Source organism: Lates calcarifer, linkage group LG10 (assembly GCF_001640805.2).
Source record: "Lates calcarifer isolate ASB-BC8 linkage group LG10, TLL_Latcal_v3, whole genome shotgun sequence".
Classification (NCBI taxonomy): domain Eukaryota; kingdom Metazoa; phylum Chordata; class Actinopteri; family Centropomidae; genus Lates; species Lates calcarifer.
In genome coordinates this window covers 20959196-20976394 of record NC_066842.1, presented here as the reverse complement: position 1 = coordinate 20976394, position 17199 = coordinate 20959196, and the positions used below count along the sequence as shown (strand labels likewise).

Here is a 17199-nt window from a genome sequence, read left to right as displayed (position 1 = left end):
TTAATGGTAATTTTTGATGTTATAGTTTGTGGTAGTATGGGATTTCATATCAGGCAAATGCTAATTTCTTACTTATTTGGCTAGAGATGTGCAGATGTTGGGCAAAGTTCTATCACTCCATGCAAAAGCTTTAATGCTTCAAATCATCATTGGGGATAGACAAAATATTAGAAACACATCTCAAAGCTGTTGCATGCTTTTGTGCCATTCTCTGTAAACACATGCATTGACCTGCAATCCCTACGACAGCTGACTGCGCTCTTTGGTCCATGAGACCAGTGACCCAATCACATCCTCTTGTGTCCTTCAAAAACACACTATTAACATTGCCATTAACCCCCAGACACACAGCTATGTCTATACTGTTGGTTGTCTATACTCATAGACATAGGTTGGAATCAACCTACACATATACCTGCTGGTTGGCTTGATCAGAGTTTTGAGCTTGTTTCATCCCTCAGGGAGGGTGGCTGCTGCTGGGAAGTATGTGTACGAGTGTTTGAGTGCTCGACACCTCAATGCAAATAGTTTTCTGTGAGCCAATATGGTCATAATAGACACAAATGCACACACACACACACACACACAGACACTCACACAGACACACACACACAGACACACAAAGACTTTGTATTATAGTGTGTGTGTGGCAGGCAGGCAGAACCTCCAACTAGTAGAATTATCGAGTTTGGGCTCATTTGCAGCCACTATAGCCCCATAACTGTGGAGATTCAACTCATGTGCAGCCAAACCAAACTCATCAGACTCCAGACAGCTTGATGTGGAGATGGAAACCCTATGTTGTTGTTGTTGTTGTCATTTTTCTTTGTGGGTCAGGCAAGCGCTTCCGGTATTTTGATGCCACACACTGTCAAATGTGTGGTTTCCTACACAATGTTTTTGGATACAAAATGGACTACAGACCTTTCGCTGTTGGGTACCCACATGACAAGATAACTAATATGTTGGTGAGTTGTCCAGGGCAAAACAATAAAAATCACTTTAGACTCCCACGTTGGCAAACTGATTACGCAAGCATGTTGTATAGGTATTTAACTCAGAATTCAGAAAAAAAGGAAAATGAAACCATAGCAGAACTAAAAATACTGGTTATCACAAGCACACAAGGAGTTGAGCTAAGCATAGCACCAAGCTTCTGACACAGTGAGAGAGATGGATAGATAGAGATGGAGAAATAGAGTGAGAGAGATAGCCTGACTAACAGCTGTGAACATTTTCCATTTGAAGTGAAACATTCCTGTGTGCTCACGGCCCTGCACACTCCAGCGGGCTTCCTCTCAGCTCCATGTGGTATTTGTCCCCAGCTAAGATCCAGAGAGTGGGAGAGTGAGCTGCAAACTTTCCCAAGGATACCATCCAGCCACATGCCACACTTGCCCTCCCTCTCAGCTGAACGGCCTTGCTTTCCTCTCTTCCCACTCTCCTCCTACGCTTCTCTTCCTCTACTGCCTCCTCACCACCTTTGGTGTCTTACCAGGACATCACTTTTATTAAGAATTGATTCCTGATTGGAGAATCTCTCTAGTCTAATAATGACCCCACATGTTTAAAGCCCCAAAATGAACACTCTCTTGTCTAATCTAAATGTAGCCATGCTGCCAGCAGATTATTTATCGCAATGATTGCTGGTGATACCTCATGTTTTTCATCTAGAGCAACCACGAGGTTGCTATTTATCATTTTTAGCAAAATCTTTCAACAACTAGATGGTTTGCCATGAGATTTGGTGTACGCAATGATGTTCCCCACAGATTTCACAATAATAAGTTTTGTGCTTCCTTAAATTTTCATCAGGTCAAAATTTTAAGTGTTCTAAAACTTTGGTTTATGACCAATTACCTGCAAAGATAATGACATTTTGAGCATCAGCCATACTTTGTATTTTGTGCTAATTAGTGAATGTTAGCATGCCAACTATTGAAAACACAGTAAACATCGTAAACATTACACCTGCTAAACATTAGCATGTTAACATTGTCACTGTCATGTTAGCATGCTGACATCAGCATTTAGCTCAAAGGGCCACTATGGAACTATGGACCTTTCATACCTTTCGACTCTTCAATTTGGTCACACAGGAAAGTGGCACAGCAAATTGCGTTTACATGTCTTTGCGACATAGGTGGTGTGAGAACCTTGGTGATGTAGTGACTGCATAGGGGTTATGTAGTCTCTACCATTGGTTATGGCTTGGTTTGAAGTGCCCAGAATGGATGAAAAGAGGAAATGTCTATTGGCATGGTTTGTCATTTGGCAGAACAGGGTTAGCTAAAATTGGATGTTTTGACAACCAGTATGATAACTTCCTCCATAATGGACTTAGCAGTTCTCTCTGCTCTCTCAAAGGTCATCATTGTCAAGATGATTTGCAATCTGTAAACAGAGTAAATATGGCAAATCTGCTGAAATCAACTGATTTTGCTCTGTAATTTCTCTGTAATAAACATTGGTGTGACTGTCCCCTACCTTTGATTTTATTGTCATAAACAATATTTAAAAAGTGGAAGATTACTTAACTCTGCAATTATTGCAGGCCTTTTTTTGTTTCGCTCCTCTTGGCTGATACTTGCTCACTAAAACACTCTCAACATTTGTTTCTAAATGTTACACGTTTTTCTGTGCATTTCCTTCCAGGAACATTCTGCCTGTAGTCCCACCTTTTCTGCCTGTGTCCAAATGCACAATAAATAGCCTGGATCTCTTTCTGCTCTCTTCACCTACTCATCTCATGGCCGTTACAGTTGTGACTATCATGAGATGTGTGTGTGTATGTGTATGTGTGTGTCCTCTGGATCTTGGCTGTGCTTGTGTGTCCTCAGGATCTTGGGTCTCCAGTTGTGTGGGTAACATGACGCTTCAGCCCCAGCCCCAGCCAGTTGCCACAGATGGTAAGAGTACAACAGCTAAGCGCAAGAGGGGAGCGAGGAGGAAGTGCTGTTATCACCAGCTGGCTCAGTGGCTCAGCCAGAGCAGTCGGTGGAGACGAGTGCAGCAACAGGAACGCGTGGGTGTACATGTAGGCTGAACGGAGGCCCCTGAAGTCTGAGAGGGCAAGTGTTGGGGAGTGTGTGCATGTGTGTACAATGTATGCTGTTTCTAGGTACAGCACATATATCCACATATCCACATCTGCGTGTGTGTGTGGGGGTGTGAGTGTGCGTATGTGTGTGTGGCCTTTAATGCTCCTCAACGCGGTGGCCCACACATGACGTACTTGTAGCCCAGAGCATTTACTACGACCTTCATCTTGTTTGTTTGTGCAGCCTTCTGAGCGGACGCTGAGAAGCTTATACTTGTTGCTGTGTTGTTTTAGTCCTGATTACCCAGCAGTTAATGTCTAAATGTTACAGCAATTTGCAAACATCTGAGATAAGTCAATACTGCCAGGAAATATCACCAGAAAAAAAAAAAATCATCTGTACTTTTGCTTTCTCATTTTAAAGATGACCGGGCAGTCTGAGCTCATTTAGCAGTTATAACATTTTTCTTTTTAAGCAGACAGATGACAGGATGAGCAGACAATCAGCTGGGGAACATCAGGATTTGAACCCCTGTAGTTTCAGTTATTTGAATGCTTTACATTAACGCCTGTCTGGGCTGATGTGTCTCGCGGTCTCTGAGGGATTCAGACCTAAAGGAGTGAGGGCCTCTGACAGTTGGAGGATGCAGCCATGAGACCTTGCGTACCAGTAAAACTAAAACAAGAACACGTTTCCCGTAACATACATTGATTCCCCTCCCATTTTTAGTGCTTGTGTGTGTGTGTGCGGTGAGTGTCTTTGTGTGGCCTTGTGGTGTTACTGAGTTCACACACTCACAAGTCTGCCTGGGAAATTTCTGTAACATAACTGTATAAACTTCTAAAGATGAAACAGAAAGCTACTTTGAAACTTATCATTGCAAATATTTAAAAGTGTGTTTACAGTTTAGGGGTAGTTGGGACTCCCCTACAAGCCTGTAAAGATATGACAACACATCATTTTCCGAGTGCACTCTTTCCAAGCAGGCTCTTCTCTTTCCACATAAATCTTTCCATATTTACATCTCGATTTATAAAAAGTCCAAGGCCGACATTCCCTTTCTCTCATCGTGTCATCCCACCCTTTCCTAAAAGCAGTTATTGTTAGCACGTGGCATCATTGCAGCCAAACAACAAAAGGGATTGTCCACTACAAAAAAAATGGGACTTAAGCCTTACATCATCTCTTCCTTGTCTCTTTTAATAGCTGTTTGATGTCCAAATTCAGTTGCACCTCTGCCACACTACATCTTTAAGAGACTGGAGCTCCTGTTAGAGAAGGCACTGTTACATAACAGAGCCCCCCTACCCCACCCCGGCACCCGGCCCCTTCCTTTGCACATGTTTCAGAGTGTGACTGCCATGAGTTCAACAGTGAAAAGGGGGACAGAGGACCCTCTGAATGATCAGAGCTGGAGGAGGGAGGATAGAGGGAAGGAGCGTGCGTACTAGTGCAATGTCCTCACAGTACATCATTCCTCTCTCTGTCACCCTCCACCCTCTCCCCCCAGGCAGTCAGCCATCCCCAGTCCACAGACAATGGGAGTGTTCAACCAAAATAGTACCTTGCTTTAGCCAGGCTTCCTGCCTGTGTCCTGGCCTTGCAATATTTCTTGCCCCTTATCAAAAGGGGATTCCAATGGATTCCTAACTCCAAATGGAGACTGGGGTATGGGGACAGTTGGGAGACAAGGTTCGCTCAGTTGAACAGATAACTCCAGATGGAGGAGAAATGAGGAGAGGGGCTCAGTACAGCTGTGAAGATGGGGAGACTCTGGGATGAGGAAGGATTAAAACAGACGTATCACACGTTGCAGTCAAGAGAGAGGGAACAGGCGAGGAATAAAGCAGTCTAGAGTAGAGCACCAGCGTAGCTCAAGGTTTGTCAAGATGCACATGGAACACATCCACAGGCTGATGGACGTCTGCTAACTCTCGCAGCTGGCAAGTTACCCTTTTGAGATTAGTCAACTCTGACCAAATTAGACCACAGACAACAGTGCCTCACGTCGCAGGAACAACAATGGACACACATGCTGTCAAAAACAGGCTGTTCTTGCCCGCAGAAAACACAAATGACAGCTTTAAATAGGCTTATTGACTGAAAATTCCCCTAAAACCTTGGCCTGGGGAGGGTAAACAAAGTAAAAGGAAGTACTGTAAGAGTCACCAACATACACAACTTGAGTAACATTTGCATTATCCTCTGAAGATCTGTTACGTGCTGGGTGAAATTTAAAAAAAAAAAAAAAAGTAAAAAACTATTTTGGATTGATGTATTATTACTCAATGTCTGCTGAGCAATATTGGGAAATCTCAAAACAATCTTATCAACATAATATCCTGGTGATTCATTTACATTGTTTACAGACCTAAAAACAAAACAGTGGCAAACAATAATTCAGAGACCTTTTTTTTGTTCATTGTATATTCAAGAATTAAAAATACCAAATAATCACAGATGGACACGGGAAAAGGTTTCAGGGTAAAATACTTATTTCAAAGCAGTCTAAATGGTATGAAAATAGGATCATTAGTACAAGAAAACTTTGCACCATATCAAGTTCTGAAATCTTTGACATTCTTTTCATTTGTGATGAAAAAAAAGAGCAAAACCAAAATAAATGGTGGGTCGGGATTACAACAATTACAAAGTCTGGCTATGTTATTGTCTGAGGCGTTTTGTGCTTATTCACATTCAAGCTCTTTGGCTGTGAGCCATGGACTTAATTGCAATCACAGAAATGGGGCACATTTCATCTGGTAGCTGTCCTATTTGGCCTCCTGTTCACAGCGTGTGATTCTACTACTGCTTTATTTTGCTAGGTCTGTATTGTAGCTGTCATATTCACATAAAGTGGCCCTAACTGTTGCCAGTTAAACACAAGCAAACTGATGAGAGCTACAATTCTCATCACCGTCAGACCTATAACAGTTTTTGAACTATAATCAAAACAAAACAACAGTAAGTAAAACAAAAGTAAAACCAGTTTTGCAATAGACAATTCTGAAAACATGGTGTAAAAAGAGCTAGAGACCACATGAAGCACTGAGGGTAATATGACATTGCTCTCCAGATTTCTGAGAAAAGCAAACCATCTCTCTCTGAAGCACTCTGTGCTCTTGCAGCCTGAAGACAGACCATGTCCTCTCCAAGGGTTCTGCTTGGTGCAAACCCAAGAAAGAGTTTTTCTCTGCATTGTCTAGAGGACATGTTGTGAAAGGTTTTGGCTCTGACCATCTGACAGCAGTGGGGGCTGTCTGTGTGAGGGCCTCATTCATGGCTGTGGAAATATGATGTGGTGAGTAGATGCATATGGGGCTGTACATCTCTCCCCCTTTCCGTCTGAAGTGCATTCAAACCACGTTGTCCTACTGAAAGCTTCATTATGCTACCCAGGGGAACACATCGTCTCTGTGGCTGCATCATGGATCTCTCTGCAGACTCTGCCTCTCTGGTTTCTTTCTCTCTTTCTATTACACAGTGCAGTGACAAACTGGGAATGCACCTTGTCTATCCCTAGAGGACCACCAGGATTGAACAGCACGTGTCCTCTCATCACCAAATATCCCCCACTCATCCTACTGTCACTCCTTTACTGTGGGAACTCTGCAGAGAATATATTTCACTCTGGTTATAATTACATAAAAAAGTTTCTTTACATCGTAACGTTATCAATAAAAAGAGTTGCAATAATCCTAAAGGATACTGTGTACTTCTAGGACAGAGGGGGAAATTTCTTAGGGAATGTTGAAAGGTGTCAACATATTGCCTTCAAAAGCAGTTAGGCGTGTGAATGCGCAAAAGCCTGCAGCTAAAATCATAACGAGCTGTGTGTGAACGTGCACAATAACACAGGCGATCTCTGAGCAATGTGAACATGTGATGTTGTTACATGTGAGCATCGAGAAGATTGATACAACCCCAACTGAAAAAAAGCACAATCCACAAAACCAAAATGACTCACAAGAAAAAAAACACAAGCACTGATCATCAGTATAAGTATACTTGTCTCTCCAATTCAAAACAAGTAACACATACCAGCAGCACTTGGGACAGAATGCAGTCTCATACAATTAACAACAATTGGTTGCATTCCCTTAAGGATTTTCCCAGACAAAAGTCCTTGCCATATCAATACTGTCCCTAGCTCCCTCCCTTGCCTGCAGTGCTGTGGTATCATATCTGGCCTCTTTGTGCGCAGGGGGATTTCCAGCCACTGAAACGGTGAGCCGGTTGGGAATGGGCAACCGACCTCTGGGCAGCGTTTCTTTAACCGTGTGGGAACGGAGCACACCGTGTGGGACAGGATGACACGGTGACAAATGCACACTTACTTTTTCGGGCACAGGCCCACGGTGACACAGCTGGTGTGAGTGTGTGAAAGTGATGGGGCAGATTTGAAATGACACCAGGCCAAATTGTAGGCTCTTGTGGTATCAGCCTAGACTGTCAGTTTTACCTGACCTTCACACAGAGGCAGGCCTTTTACTGTGGAACAGGGGTTAATATTGTGCCACAATGTGCATGTGTTTGTGTCTCTTTGGCTATGAAAAGGACACCAACTGAGTGACAAGGACTTGAGCACCATTACCCCACATCCCCTCCTCAAAGACAATTAATAAAGACATAACACAGCTGTCCCTAATATATCTAGAGGACAGGACTGTTGCTTTGATGAGCAACATAAAAACATTCCATCTGTGACAATAAAACAGAATAATAAGTTACAATTGATATAGTCACACTGCTCTGTGTCTTCTTGTGTGTGTATTGATGTGTACAGCGTTTGTTTCTCTTTGCATCTTCTGCCAGTTTGTCAGCAAGCATCTTACACACATTAATATTACAATGTTGGCTTGACACTAAACTAATTAAGAGGTTTGCGCATCTCAGCAGTCATAAACACCCCGATGTGGAGACACCCACAAGACATAACGCACACTGGGAACATCATCTTCTTCTATGTGTGTGTATGAGAATGAAAATGTGCAAGGCCTTTTGATTTAATCATTTGCAACAGCCACTTATTACTGCCAAGAGTTACCACCCAGAGCTAGCCACCCAACAACACACACACACACACACACACACACACACACAAAAATTTGTTCCACTATGCCCATAGGGACACTCATTGGCATAATGCATTCCCTAGTCCCTTACTCTAACCTTAATCATCACAACTAAATGCTTAACCTGAACCTTTACCCTACCCTTAACCATAACCTAATTCTAACCTGAACCCTAAAACAGTCTTAACCCTAAAAAGTAGTGGGGATCTAATGCTGCATCACTCTAACTGTGTGTTTCTTCCCTCAAGCACATTAGTGCCCAGGCTGTGCTTCTCTCTCTCTCTCTCTCTCTTTCTTCTACTGTCTCTTACTGCAGGTGTCTGCCTCCGGAGCTGTAGTCTCCTGCTGCTCCCATGATCCAGCTCAACCCATGATGTTACAACAATTAAACATTTATTAGTGTTAGTGGTAGTGTTATTGCTATTAATGTTTCTCTGTTCTGTCATTATTATTCTTTTAGCTATAATACTACTACTACTACTACTACTACTACTGCTAATAATAATAATCATAATAATAATTATTATTATGATTATTATTATCATTTACATTTTGACTTAGTCTGTGTATTTGCAATGTTGCCTTTCTCTTACCCCACCCCCCTCTCTCTGTCTAAACCCAACCAGTCGAGGCAGATGGGTTTCTGTCTCTCAAATGGGAGTGGGTTTTTTTTATCCCCATAGTGACACGAGTCTCCATTGGTTAATGTGCATTAATGGTTAAAGTCCCCACCGTCATATAAAAACAAGCCCACACACACATGCATACATGCATGCTCACCCACACGTACACACACATGCACACATATATTTACACAGCTCCTTAATGCGTCAAGAACAAATATTAAATGCTAATAAATTAGATACCAGCAACTTCATTACTGGGGCTATGGCAACTCAAAACTGTTTGAGATTCCTTGAGTTTTTAGATGAGAAAAAAAATCACATTCAGTGCTCACATGTCCTGCAGCCACTAATTCAAGAGACACTTTTATTAACCTACAGATACGGTGCTGTTTCTAAGATCTGTGTCTGTTAAGTGCAGTCTGCAAAGAAAACAGATTGAAATACATATACATAATCTTGCACATGTAAAGATATATACACAAATTTTTGGCTAGTGATGACATACAGGTGCATGAAAACTTATAGTCTGGTTGCTTTGGTTCAAAGACAGGTTGAATTGTTAGTTTATACACTGGTTTGGAATTTCAAAATTTAAAGTTAACCATGATTTATGACAGGCAGCACAGAAGCTCAATGATTTGCACTGTCAGCCTCACACAAAAAAGCAAAAAGTAAAAGTGTTTGATTGCAGAGTTGGCATGTGTGTGTGTTTTCTGCAGGTGCTTCTGTTAATCAGTCCCTGATCTTGTTCCTATTGCATTATTTGAATAATAAACTAAAAAGTGTTGATAGTGAAATCTTCAGATTCAGCAGATGTAAGCAACCATCAACAAAGATCTGAAAGTCCTACACACTTGCTGCTGATCCAGCAATTCACCAATCACACTTACTTACTTTTTCCCAAACTACAATACATATACACTGAATGTGACTACTGGACAAAAATTACTACAGAATTGTCTGATGAATGTTATTCTTAGTACAACTGGGGATTTAAAAAAAAATGCATGGAATTCCCATGTAATGCTGTGTCATGACTCCCTCAGTTGCATGAAATTATTCCCATAAACGTGCAATTGCAGAGAATAAGCATATAGTAATTACATTTTACTGCATTTTCCCTTCTTTGTAAACATTGACCACACTTTTCAGAGTTTGCTTCTGTTCACTACATTGCATTATGTCTGAAATGTGCTCTCAGGAGTTGATTACCTTAATTGAAAAACATGTGCTTATATGAATCTGAACCTGTTTCTGAAATCAGAACTGATTCTTAAACCAAACCCCACCTAATCAGCTATTCAAACCCCAATCTGATATAAATAACAATAATAAGTAATTCATGAAGTCTTTGATTTCTAAAACTTAAAGCCAAAAGTCTTAAGTTAAACCTCATTTCTAAATTTCATTGTGTGTTTTCCTGTGTTTCCCACAATTTCGTTGTACTTAACTGTACAGTAACAATAAAAGCCTATTCTATTCTATTCTATTCTATTCTAAAATATGTCATTGTCCAGTTGTCATCTCTTACATATGGTTTGACCAAAATTACAGTTGAGATTAAAATTCAGTGTTTAGAGGGTCTGTCTACATATGGACTGTGCATTTAAACAGGTACCAGCATCAGGAAAACTAAACTGAGTGTAGATGGTCGCTCAACTACAAAAACACACAGCAAACTAATTAAGCTACCTCAGCAAACTTCTCCTGCCATATGAATTTTCTAGCTGAAAAATGATTTCTGTGTGTTTGCTTCTCAGACTGGTGCACATTTTAAAAGCCTGAAACCCTCATGTGACTGCTCTGCAGTGTGACAAATTCTTTACATTCCTTTCTGATCAAGGGAATTATAATTAATCAAGAACTACTCAAAGATGCTTTTGAGGCTGATACTGCAGTAGACTGTGATATGTTCATTAAGCACACAAAGATGTAATTTATCAGAGAATAAAGAGAAATTATAATAGATCCATTCTCACACAAAGAAAACTGAGTAAATCCTCCACACCAATGGAAAATTATCATATAATCACTCATTATAACTCTGTAATAAGGGCAGTCAAATATAATGTGAGAAATTTGATGCAATAGTTGATGAACCGGATACATGTAATTACAATTAGAGTGCTCTGACAAAGAACCTTACACACAGTATGTGACCTTACATAGTACAGCTCTTGTACAAGCAAAAACCTAATCTTGTGTCTCAATGACTGAATCGCTAAAAAAACATGTCTGGCCAATGGTCAGTAATGAGCAGACAGAAGGTTAATCAGATCTACTCGGCAAACGCAGAAAACCCCAGCTGCACAGAAACCATTCTTCTCTTAACAGACTTGTAATTGCAGAGACAGACAGACAGATGCGGCTTACAAAACAACTCGTGAAGAGGAATGCCAGCCATTTGGCATGTACAGTACAACAGATGAATGGCTTTTGTTGAGGGGTTTCACCGGGCCTAGTTGACAGAGGGCTAAAGTCAGTGCTCCCCAGCCCAGCAGACAGACGGGACAAAGACAGGCCAGTGTATTTCACCCACAGTTTTTCTCTGGGGGCCTTTTCACAGCTAATCCACTGGGCCTGAGAGGAGCAGCAGGACAGGTCAGTAATGCTGCTCCACCTCTGCGGAGGCCTGAGTCTTTGGCAGCATTATGGAGGCAGATAAAGGAGCTAGACGCTGCCTTCTGTGTCTCTGAAGTCACTCTTGTCGGGCTGATCCTGATCCCTGACATCGGACTATTGGAGGCAAGGCTGGCAGGTCATTGGCTCAGTTTGATGGCCAGGTAAGCTGCTGTAGAGCCTGCTGTTACTATAGTCTGCCCCGGCTGGACGCGCACACTATGGCCTGGCTGTCATGAGATCAGGAACACATATCCGTACCTTCTATAACCACCTTCCTTCGCTATTTGTTTCTGTCTTTCTCTCTCTCTGGCTCTTTTTCCCAGCTCTCCAGCCTACTTCTGGATGCCCTAAATCACCCAGCCCACTTTTTTAAATAGTGACCAATGCCTCTGAATCAAAAGCACTCTAAATATGTCACATTCCACATGGTACCTATCTCTGTGGTGGCAGGACTTTCTCACAAAACTTAAACCCTATTTTTCTTTGAATGAGAGTACTCTATTGTTGTTCGAATTGTCCATCCAAACCCTAGCAACTTCCCCAAATCGGTATGCCGCAGGAATTCCTGGCTCCACTGCCAACTCTAGCTACCTGGTAAAGGGGATTAGGGTTGCTTTATCCTTTAGTCAAGAATGCGGAATGGCTGAACTTCTGACCAAGTCAGACAGGCTTGACATTCAAAGCCTGTGTTCCAGGGTGATGCCTCCAACCTCTGTTGTCCTTCTCTCAACTTTCCATCAGGACTATCTGATATCAATAGAACTTAATAAACTATTTAAACCAGAACCTAGTGTATCTAATAAATAGCGATGTAAGGAACAAATAAGGTAGTGATGATGACACAAAAGCTTTCATAGAACTAGGAGATCAAACGTTTGAGAAATAGGTTAACACCCTCGCAAATCCTTGGCCAACAGCCATATCCTTAATATAATTATAATCTTAACATTCATGTTTGAACACCATCCATCCCCATTAAAGATGTTGAGTTTGAACAGGCAAAACCATGTGCCCACCCATTCGGCCCACTCCTCCCCTTGGCCTAAAGGCTATCATGTAAAAATAACTATCATCGATAGCATTCCTAAGTCATGACACTGTGCTCAAGGTGACTACCACTCCCAGTAGCCCAGAAGCAAGTCTCTCACACTCAAGCCCATTCATGACTACCATCCCTGTGCAAGCTTTCCCATCAGAAAGTAGCTGTGAAGGCTGCACATGGTCCCATCAAAACATGAGTGAGCTGAAAACACAAGTGAAAAATATGTGACGTATAAAGACTCTATCAGCAATACCATGAATCTTCCAATATGTTAAATACAAATCATCAGTAAGAGGTGCTGCATGTCGTGAGAACACAGCCACAGCAGCAACTTCAAGGGCATAAGAAAGAATACAGCATTGGTAAAAACCTTTTTAAGATTTTAAGATTCTCCTTTCAAATTCAAATTCAAATTTATTTGTACAGCACCATCTCATACAAAAGCAGTAAAACAGCAAAAATGTGCTTTTACACAGAAACATACATGCATACATATACACAAATACACACATGCATACTGTACAAATATGGTGTGTTTGTTCAAAGAAAAGCTTGACTAAAAAGGAGTCTTTAATTTGGAATTAAAAGAATTATAAGAAAGAGCAAGTCTAGGTTCAGCTGGCAAATTGTTCCATGTTCAGTGTCCAGGGTAGCACTGTATAGGCCAGTCTGGTGAACTGGCAAAGTTCATGGTACATGCCAGGACAGGACTGTGCTACAGTGTGTATTAAGGCTGGGGAACTCCTCCCCTCTTCTTAAAGACAGTTTTACATACTACAACATACTGTAGAAAGCTACTTATCACAGCAGTTTGGTTATTAACAGCTAATTGAGCAGTCCTAAACAAATTTCCAATAGGGGAAACATGCACCAAAACAGCACCAATGTGGAAATGAAACAGCACTTTGGAAATCCAAATAATCCCAACCTCAATTACTACAACTGCACTGATGCCAAGACTATACAGAAGTGCTAACCGGACCTGCATCTTTTAACATTTTCTACATTCATGTACTGAAACCACAATCCATAAATATATTCTAATTATTTCAGTAACAAACAACTCTATGACCAACATAATAATACAATACCTGACCCTACTTTTCAGTCTTTTATTTTAATTACATAGAGGCCTCATTCCCATTCATTGTTAAGATGTATAGAGAAAAAAAACTGTCATCTGAGGTAAGAGGGGTAACTTAAAATTCTAAGAAACTGTTGCTAGGCCACAGCCTAACTATGATCAAACACAAAAACCGAATCTTGTATTTATCTCAAATCAAAACCAAACGGGGCTTTTCCATTTTTGGTTGCTGCCTGTTCAAGTGATACCACATAAGACAAATGAACAGTATAAAAAAGAGTGAAGAGTCTTACAAAACAAGGTGTGTCTTGGTTTTGGAAATGGTAAATGTGTCTTCCTCTAGAGTAGAAGAAGAATAAACAGGAACTTCTCCTGTAAATATGTTTATTTTAACGATAAAATCGAAACAGTCCTCTCAGTGGTTTGCACCTACAGGGCTGTCATTTAGAAAGACCTCTCATACTGCCTCTGCAGTTGGATGAGGTGTGTCTGGTTACTAGTTTTAATATTCAATCAGTAGCCTAGTGCCTCTCTCCTTCACTCAACTTCACAAGCCAGTGCTGCTGTCCTTCACATGGGATGGGAGGCACCTGTGAGGGGGATGCTGCACTCGGCCTTGCCCTTCTCTCAGTTCTAGAGACCAGCTGACTTCCATCAGAGGGCCAAGTCTATCAAGGACAACAACACTCACACATACCACTGAGAGAAAGGAACCAAACTCCTCCACCAATCTACTACACTCCTGAGACAGAAATCGACCTTAAAACATTCAGGAACACACAGATATGTACATCCACACAAATATGTTGACATACAACATCTGAAACACACATTTTTATATATTTACTCCCTTTTTCTGCAATTAATCCTCTCAATTAGTCAGTAATAGCTTGGGAAATCTCACCAGCTTTTTCATTCCTCGAAAACCCCGGGGCAGCCAGAGCAGGGAGGACCGAGGCTCTGGCCCGACACCTGATGCCCTCCTCCTGGCACCAAGGGCCACTGAAAGATTCCTCAGGCCTGTGAAACCAGCCGGCTGTGCACAGGGTTCAAAGATTCAACAAATTCCAGGGCAGCTCTCAGGGGAGAGTTACTTTGTGAACGGCCACACAGAACCAAAAAACCTCCAAATATTTGAGAATGGTAATTATAGACTCACTAAACTTATCAGGGACCATACTTGTTCTTGTTGAATACTTGGATGAAGTGCTGTATGGATATAATTATTTATAGTTGTGAAAGACCTATTACATTATTATTTCAATAAACAACATAATCTCAGTACTGACATCTTAGCTTATCACTGCAAGTAATAAATATTAATTTAGTGGTTATGTTATAGTAACATCTCTGTGTAACTGCCATGGGAAAGACTAAACTTGCAACAGTTTGTTATAAAGTGATCACTTATGGCCATATGCAGAATTAGATGATGAGGAAAAAAAACAATATGCAATCTGGGACTCTAAAAAACTTCCTATTTGGGTGGGAAACTGGGTACTAATAAAGGATGCTGTGTGTGTGTGTGTATGTATGTATGTGGGGGCCTGTCCAGATGGACCAAGGGCCAATATGGACGGAGTGGGGTCATAACAGAAACCAGAGGATCAAAGCTGAGAGGCCTGATTCCAGAAACTTGGCACCTTCAAGTAGCACTTATCTGGGGGTATCATATAAACTTAACCCTGCTGTCAGAATGGCTGCAAGGAAGGAAATGAGTTGAGGGTCATGACCTTGAAAGCACAAGTCAAACGTCGCTGGCCATGGCACACAGAAAGTCACAAGGTAAGCTGCACAGCCCCAGCCTCGGCATGCCAGATGGCTCTAAAATCTGAGTCGACGGCTAACAGAAATCTCTGAAGACCCGGGTCCTGTCTCAGCCCCCTCCACAAGAGCAGCAGACTGATACATAAGTAACATAGCAACTGTCGCAGGGCGACCACACACCACTTTGGATGAATTTTCCCTCATTTATCTGTCCACTAAATCCAAAAACTCATAACTGTAAAATTACAAAAAAAGGAAGAAGAGGACAAATTAGCTAATGAAGATGTGAAGCCATATGTTTAATTTCTACTACATCATCGGGAGAGCATCTATCTAGTTTGGCCACATTCAGTTTCATGTCTTTTAACTTTGGATTGTCGTAATATTTGCTTCACAGTGACAAATGCTTTCAGGCTTTTTTTCCTACTTCTAGCCAGCTATATACAACCTACTGCGAACACTGTTATGTCATTAACCACACTGCCAACAACACAAGTAGGTCATAATGATACATCACTACTTCACTCCAATATCACCATGGTAGCAAAAGTAACAAATAATTGATTTTGCACGTCTCACTTTCGCACATTTTCTTACCGCTCATACATCAGATACTCACTTCATAGTAAGCAACCCTCACTTCTAATAATCTTTTGCTGTAGCTTTGCCTGAACTATAACACTGGAAATGTCAGCAGCCTCTAAATGTCTGATGAATGTGCTGTCTACCATGTTGGTTACAGCTAGAATTAAGCAGGCTTTATTGTGAATGACAAGATAATTTCTTGACTTTCTGAAGTAGCCGATGCAGCACACATGTCTCTTCAACTTCCCCCTGAGCCCTGTTTGCAGTGGAGAGTGAAATACAGCTAATGACTATTTTTGGTCAGACCCTTTGACTGACAAGGTAGGATTAAGGAGTCTCACAGTGTCTGCTCTCATTCCAAAACCCACTGAACATCCAACTAGTTAAAGGTTCAGTCAGCAGTGTTGGACTATGGACCAACTTTGCTCAAAGTCACAGTGAGTAGATTGAGATGACTGGCTTGGTTGCATTAGTCATTATAACAGTATTTCCTCAGGCCTTATGTTCTTAGCAACTCACAAATACATTGGATGACACTCTGCAAGTCTGATAGCAGTTCTATTTTTTGTAATTAAAATGACAGATTCTAGCTTTATAAACATAGCAATGGAAGGAAGAAAACCCCTTTTCCCCCTCTCTAATCCCTGGCTTATCCCACCAGGTCTACTGTCTACACACTTCAAACCTTCAGTCACCAGCTCAACCTGAGGCCTCCTGCACAATGCCATTACACACACACAATAGCTTGTCAAGGTGTCTTATTTCTGAGTCACATTCTTGGATGAATGCAACCCTGAAATCAAATCATGTGGAAATGAACAGACAATAGAGGGTCTCTGTCGAGGTTGATTGGTGGATGTGAGTATTTTGAATTTTCAACTGTGCAAACACAGGCAGCAAGCTCCGATAAACCGACGCTAATCATATACAGAGACTCATGAAACCTGCAAGCATAGTAGGCTTGGAGGTTAATATTTTTAGGTACTGTTCTTGTTCAGTCAGCAACAATTGTAGTCCAAAGATTTTCCCATCATCAGTGAAGTGACCACAAGATTGGCTTGTGGACGAACACATCCTACATTTTCTGTCCAACAGGAAACTTGAATGCACTATTTCCAAATCATTTCCTCTGTTCAGCTTGTTTTGTGTGTGTTTTTCGATATGTAGCAATATATCTAATGAAACAGTCTCTTATGAAATCATCTCACTGATAGCCTTCCCGGCACTGACTAACTGTCAAGAACGAGAGCATTTGGATGTTATCTCCAACGCATGTTTCATTTGCAGACAACAGACTCTTTGATTGGTCTAAAGCCCCCACAGCAGTAATTTTGGTGTTGAGCTGTTGTGGTGGATG

General features: G+C 41.4%; 1 long non-coding RNA gene across 2 annotated transcripts in view; it reads right to left on the bottom strand.

The window, feature by feature from the left end:
- Positions 1-17199, bottom strand: part of LOC108901857 (uncharacterized) — a 105184-nt gene that overhangs the window by 60185 nt on the left and 27800 nt on the right. The window lies entirely within an intron of this gene.